Genomic DNA, 7,509 nt, shown 5'->3' on the forward strand with positions numbered 1-7,509 from the left:
ACAGACCAGGGAAAAGATGCCTTCCTAGTGGCTTCTTGGCGTCACTTCAAGGAATATCACCCTATTTTTCTAGCAATCCTTGTGGAACATCTGGTTCATTCGTGGCGCTCAACTACATATTCCTAAACCTGATGAACAACTATGAATGTGTGACCACTATCATTCATACAGTTAGATTCTGAAGCTAATTAAACTTTCTATTACAAGAGATTGTATGAGGGGCACCTGGCCTGCTTAGTCAGTAGAAATGTGACTCTTAATCTCAGGGCTGTGAGTTTAAGTCCCACACTGGTTGTAGAGATTACATAAAAATGAAAATTTATTTTTTAAAAAAAAGAGAGGGTGCTTGGGTGGCTCAGTAGGTTAAGCGTCTACCTTCAGCTCAGGTCATGATCTCAGGGTCCTTGGATCGAGTCCCATGTTGGGCTCCCTGCTCAGTAGGGCCCAGCTCTATGCTACTTGGACATTTGGCTATTGTCTTCAAACGAAGAGAGAAGAATCTTCTCCAGATTTCGCTTAGGGCAGGAGAAGCTGCAGGATGGAACACTGGAACTTTCACTGGCCATGGCAGTAGTGCCGTCAGTGACAGCAACTCTGGCCTGGGTTCTCTTTCTCATCTTGCAGAACTTCCTCATACTAGCATGGGAAGGAAGTGGGATCAGTGCCAATGACCTTGGCCGAAAACTGTCAGACTTCCATCTTGCTGGTTTCCACGTGGGCCCTGGGACCCCACAGGAACTCGTAGCGGGCAGGGTCACTGCCGGGCACCTGCCGGTACTCCAGGTACCCTTTCTGCACCCAGACGTTGGTCAGGAGCTCCCGGGGCTCCCCGTAGATGATGTGCTCCTCACCGGCATACACCCCCATGACCCCCAGTGCTTCCCACATCACCTCCTCGGGGGCACGGTCACCCTCCAGGAGGATCACCACCAGGAGCACCACCAGGAGGCCGGTCTTGGGTGGGCCCTGCTCACCGCTCAGCATCGCATCGCATGGGGTCTTCTTCCTTCACATTGATGCCAAAGACAACCTCCGTGCACTCATAGGCTTTCTTGAAGATCACAGCGAAGTGGCCCTTGTGCTCTTTGGTGACACTCTTCAGCATTTCTGCCTCTGTGGTAGGCTCCTTTGTTATCTACTTGACACTCAGGAACCACCCTTGTTTGGCCACCTTTTTGTAAAGTGCATCCCTGAGCAAAGATTTAGGTGCTGGTGGAGCCCCTTTTCTTGGCTTCTAGAACTCTTATCAGATTGAGAGCCACTCCATCAATGGAGTGGCTGTGATGGCAGTGGGAAGGAAGCTGGCTCTCTGAGAACCATTGGGAATACTTGGTTTTCCAGCAGCAGGCACCACATCTGTGGGGCCCGGGATCGAAGGAGAGAGAGGAGGAGGTTGTGGCTTCTACCTCCTGAGACATGAGACCCTGCACACAGATTCCAGGGCTGTCTTGGGGCCTGAAGGTCCTCCTCAGGTTTGCAGCCCTCCCTCTTCCGGCCCAGAGGCATGATGACTTATACTGGGGGTAGCTTGCAGGAAGGTGGGCAGTGGGGATCCCCAGACGTTGGCGAGAGAGAGGGAAAGCATCAGTGGCCTCAGCTGAGAAATTCATCCATGACAGCTCAGGTAAAGGCAGCTTCCAGCTCTCCTTTTTAGTGGCGCTCATGGGCCTCACAGGGTTCCTGTTCTCCTGACTGGCTCATTTCTGAAGAACTGAAAGAGGGATTGAGATAGCCCCTCAGGGAGCAGCTGGCACAGCCTGAGGTCAGGTCAGAAGCCTGAGGTCAGGCTAGAAGCCTAAGGCTTCTAGGGCTGAGAGTAGGCCATGGACAGTCAGGCACTGTGGGTCCCATCTTCTGGGGCCCTTGGTAGACATTCAGGGCATGCCCCTCACCTTGACTCCTGGCACTGTGTAGGCCTTCAATGATGAGCTGACCTGACAACATGGGCCTCAGACCAAGGCTTTCACCTTCCAGTTTCTAGAGCTCCTAGAAGGAGAATTGAAGGGGCAGATCAGGGTGTGACTACAGGCTCAGTCCTGGGTCCCCAGAGCTGACAGGAGGGCTAGGGCCAGACTCTGAGTTCCCCACTGTTCAGGGGTAGACGGTTCTCTTGGTGCTCAGAGTCCTAATCTTTCTTCTGCCAGGGTCTGGGCCCCACCACTCTGCTGAACTCCTCTGACTTTCTCCTGAGGAAGACGTGAGGGGCACCACATCGGGTATAATTGCCCAGAGTCTCCCAGGGCTTATAGCAGGGGCCTCCTTTATCTGTGGTGGGAGGGCCCATTATGGTATTAATATTTCCTCCCGATGGGGCCTGCTCCATCCTCTACCTCAGCTGACCCGACTTTGCACCCTCAGATTGAAGGCTTCCCTCTCTGAGAGGAACTACCAGCTGCAGCCCCTTGGGGAAAGGGATAGCTCAGGACCGCTGGCCACCTCTTATCAGAGTCTTCCAGGTATGACAGCAGGGGCTGGGCTCTTCTGTTCTGGGACAGGGGTACCTGCAGTCCTTTCTTGGGGTATTCAGCTTTATATCTGTATCCCACGCCCGCCATGTCTTTTTCTCAGACCTCCCTGAGACGACTGAGACATGAGAAGATGCCACATCCAGCTACTTTTGCCTCCGGTCTCCCAGGCCTGGCAGCAGGAGAGGGCGGGTGGGGTGGGGAGGTATTCTCAGTCCTCTTCAGTGTAGTCACAACTACGGCTGACAGGACTTCGGCCACCCATATTCCTTCGACCCAATAATTCTTCCCTCAGGCCATGGCCCCAGTCTCCCCGGGCCTCCTCTGTCTGTAGTGGGAGTTTCCCTGCTTTTCCTCAGAGCCCTCACTTTGATACCTAGAGAATGACTGAGATACCCCAACTCAGAACTAGAGGGGTCCCCACAGAAATCTGCCCTGACCCCTGTTGTCAGTCCTGGAGATCCTGGCAGGGATCCTATTTCCACCTGACAGGGCCTGGGACCTGGGATCCCTCCCTTTGCTGACCCGAGTCCAGTCACCCCGGCTGAAGCCTCTTCTTCAGACTCCAGAGGTCGAAGTCAGGAAACACTAAATCCAAGGACCCCACCTAGGGCCTCCCTGGGTCGAAGCAGGCCCACTGGGGCTGGGGTCCATTGGGCTGTGCGGTGCGAGGTCAGCTGAGCCTTCCTCAGGATCATCGCTTTGCTGCCTGGAACTGCCTGAGCCCTCTTCCTCCGCACACCCCGAAATCAAGGCTGCACGTCCCAGTTCCCAGAACTGCCAGTGAGGGGGGCGCTTTACTTGTCCTCAGAGCTTGCTCAGTGTCCTGTTCTTAAAGTTTATCTCCTACTCCGCTGTGGCTGAGCAGCGTGATTTGGGGGAGTCCCTGCTCTTTGGAGGTTATCCAATATTGCATCGTTGCCCTAATACCTGCTATTCCCTCTTCAGAACATTCTTTCGATTCTATTACAATATTTTTTTGAAGGCCGGGCTTCACTGACTAAAGTGATTTCAGGTGATTATTAATGGAGTCTGAAGCCATACAGCATCAATCAACCTAATTTCTCCTGATACCTGATACTCCCCCGGGGTTATTGGCCTCCGTGCTCTGAGATGATGTCTCAGATTCCTTCAGTGAAACAGCGCAGAAGTTTAAACAAGTTTCTCCCCCTATCCCGTCATCTGCCATCTATTGAAGACCGTGGGCCCTCCTGAACTTCACCGCTGCCTCCCCCTCCCAGCCCCCAAACACAGCTACCAGTTCAACACAGGGACTTCTCATGGTCTGCTTCGATTTTGTTGTTGATAGGCTGAAAAATGTTCCCCCAAACAAACCATCTCCCAGTCCCTAGAACCTGTAAATGCTGCTTTCTTTGGGAAAAGGGTCTTTGCAGTTGTGGTTAACTTAAGAATCTTTCGATCCTTCATGATTACCCAGGTGCACCCTAAATGCAATCACTTGTATCTTCAGAAGAGGGAAGCAGAAAGATCGTCAGAGAAGGCAAGGTGAAGAGAGAGCAGGGGGAGATTTGAAGATGTTGACCTTGAAGATGGCCGTTACGTTGCCACAAAGACAGGAGAGCCAGTAGCTACCAGAAGCTGCAAGAAGCAAGGACAGGATTCTACCCTAGGGCCTCAAAGGGAGTGTGGCCCTGCCAGCGTCTTGATTTCAGGTCAGTGAAAGTGATTTTGGGCTTTTGGCTTCGGGAACTGTAAGAGAGTTTATTTCTGCTGTTTAAGCCTCCGAGTTCGTGGCAGTTTGATACAACAGATCTGGGAAGCTCATACATCGTGGTTCCCATTCTCGCTTCTGTAGTTTTCCAGGGTTGATTTTTGGGAATGGGAGACAATAGCACAAACTTGATTATCACTAACTATAGTTAAGGCACTACATCTGTAAATAATTTAGGGAGAATTAACATCTTTATAGTATTTTTCACATTAGATAATATGGTATATATCTCTATTGGGGACTCCTTTGGTCTGAATCCATCAGTTAAATTTTGTATTTGTCTTTATAAAGATCTCATACTTTTTTGTGATTTGAAGTTCTTCTTAGGAAACTTTTGGATTTTGTTCCTATTGTGAATGGAATATTATGTATTACATACCGTAAGTAATTACTGCTTTTGCGTGGTCAGGCTCTGGATTTTGCGATATACCGCCTTTCTGAAGTCCCTTATCCGAGTGTATTCCACACACCTCCTCCTTTTAATTTTCTAGGCAAATGGTCATCTTGTTAACAAATGGTATCTCTCTTCAATATTCATATCTCTATTTTGACATCCACATCTCTGGCTTTGTGTTCCAGTGCAGTTTTAAACACTAACAATGAGAGTACAGATCTGCCTTGTTTCTGACTTTAAGGAGAATGCTCCTAGTATTTCCCCTCTAACTACGCAGTAGAATTTAAGAAAAGGGAGCTCCATTCTATTCTTAGTTTGCCGGAGTTTGTACCATGAACACATGTTGAATTTCTTTCAAAGGCTTTTTCTATGCTCACTGGCAATAACACTTGTTCCCCTCTAATTTGTTAATGTAGGGAATTAACAGTTGAAAGTCTTCAGTGTGAAGTCGTATTTTCATTCCTTGGACACAGCCTGTTTGCTCACTTAATTCACGCTCTCTTGACTGTTATATTTTATTTAAGAAATTTATTGCCATATGAATGACCTTGGCTCAAGTGTTCTGTTAGTAGGATTGGGGGGCAAGGTCCTCACTTGATTTTTTTTTTAAAGATTTTATTTATTTTATTTGACAGACAGAGATCACAAGTAGGCAGAGAGGCAGGCAGAGAGAGAGGGAGGAGGAAGCAGGCTCCCTGCCGAGCAGAGAACAGGGCTTCATCCCAGGATCCCGGGATCATGACCTGAGCCGAAGGCAGAGGCTTTAACCCACTAAGCCACCCAGGCGCCCCCCTCACTTGATTTTTTTAATCAAGAGCTGCTGACTGGGGAAAAATGAGTTGAATAATATCCCCCTCCTTTCTGATTTGCTTTGGAAAAGTTTACAAAAGCTGGCAATTAATTTTCCCTGATCATTTGGTAGAAGTAGTCTCCAAAATAGTCTTATCTGATGGGACACCTGGGTAGTTCAATTGGTTAAGAGTCTGCCTTCAGCTCAGGTCATGATCCTAGGGTCCTGGGAGTGAGTCCCACATCAGGCTCTTTGCTCAGCAGGGAGGCTGTTTCTCCTTCTGCTTGTGTTCTCTCTCTCTCTCTCTCTCAACAAACAAATAAATAAAATCTTTTATTTTATTTTATTTCTTTTCAGTGTTCCAAAGATTGGTTATCCTGGGGGGAGCTTTTGTTCCCTTATAATAAACTCTCGTCATCTGAGTTTTGTACAGATTTATTTAACTTGTTTGTTTCTGCTTTTCTCTTTAGTAATTGATCATTATTGCAAAAGTGTCTACCTTATGGGGCACCTGGGTGGCTTAGTCATAAAGCATCTGCCTTAGGCTCAAGTCATGATCCCGTGGTTCTGGGGTCCAGCCTTACATGGGGGTCAGGGGGCGTCCTTGCTCAGCAGGGAGCCTGCTTCTCCTCCATCTGCCTGCTGCTCCCTCTGCTTGTGCTCTCTCTCTATCTCTCAGTCAAATAAATAAATAAAACCTTTAAAAAAAAATCTACCTTATAGGTATTCCCAAAAATCGCTTGTGTTAATTGGCTCTGCTGTTTTCAATTTCATTGTCTTCTGCATTTATCTTCATTATTTCCTGGCTTCTACTTCTTTAGGTCAAACGTGCTATTCATTCCATACCTTCTGAAGTGCCTGACTGTTTTATGGCCATCTGGATGTCTTCTTTGGAGAAATATCTTTTCATGTATTCTGCCCGTTTTTTAATTGGATTATTTGTTTTTTGGGTATTGAGTTGTTTAAGTTTTTTATGTATTTTGGATACTATAGCTTTATTTGATATGTCATTTGCAAATATCTTCTCCCATTCAATAGGTTGCCTTTTAGTTTTATTGTTTTCTTCACTGTGCAGAAGCTTTTTATTTTGATGTAGCCCCAATAGTTTATTTGTGCTTTTATTTCCCTTGTCTCAGGAGACCTATCTAGAACAATGTTGCTACAGCTATGTTAGAGAGATTATTGCCAGACTTAAAGCTTTTCCCCTAAGGTGAGAAAGAGCAAGGATGTCTGCCCTTATCCCTTAATAGTCGGTGTTGTACTGAGGGTTCTAGTCTGGGCAATTAGGTGAGACTATGAAGAACAAGCCATCCAGATTGGAAAGGAAGAAATGAAACTATTCTTATTCACAGATGAGATGGGATTGTATAAAATAAGTCCTATGGAATACACACAAACACACACACACACACACACACACACACACACACAAACTTAGAGCAAATAAGTCAGGTTGCAAGATAGAAGATCAAATACATATATCAATTGTATTTCTTTTTAAAAAATATTTATTTATTTTAGAGAGAGAGTATGTGTGTGCATGTAGGGGGAGGGGCAGAGTGAAGCAGCCTCCTAGCTGAGCATGGAGTCTGAGACAAGGCTTGATCTCATGCCGTGGAGATCACGACCAGAGCCGAAATCAAGAGTTGGGTGCTTGACCAACTGAGCCACCCAGGTGCTCCCAATTGTATTTCCATAAACTAACAAGGAATAATAATAATAAACCTATGTAATTTCCATTTGCAGTAGCATCAAAAAATCCAAAATCTTTAGGAGTACTTTAAAAAATAAGTACAAGACTTATACATGTACATTTACAAAATATTATTGAAAGAAATTAAAGAAGACCCAAATAAAGACACCCTGTCTTCATGGATTGGAAGACTAAATTTTGTTAAGATGGCAATACTCTTCTAAGTGATTTACAGATTCAATCTGATTATCTAAATCCTAGCTGGCATTTTTGCGGAAATTGGCAAGCTGGTCCTAAAATGCTTGTGTAAATTTAAGGGGCCTAGGGGTGCCTGGGTGGCTCAGTGGGTTAAAGCCTCTGCCTTCAGCTCATGTCATGATCTCAGGGTCCTGGGATTGAGCCCAGCATCGAGCTCTCTGCTCAGCAGGGAGCCTG

The 7,509-nt window shown here is 46.8% G+C and overlaps 1 pseudogene; it reads right to left on the reverse strand.

The window, feature by feature from the left end:
• Positions 1-687: 687 nt before the first annotated feature.
• LOC116582383 lies at positions 688-1,506 on the reverse strand (annotated as a pseudogene).
• Positions 1,507-7,509: the final 6,003 nt, after the last annotated feature.

This window comes from Mustela erminea, chromosome X, assembly GCF_009829155.1.
Source record: "Mustela erminea isolate mMusErm1 chromosome X, mMusErm1.Pri, whole genome shotgun sequence".
NCBI lineage: Eukaryota > Metazoa > Chordata > Mammalia > Carnivora > Mustelidae > Mustela > Mustela erminea.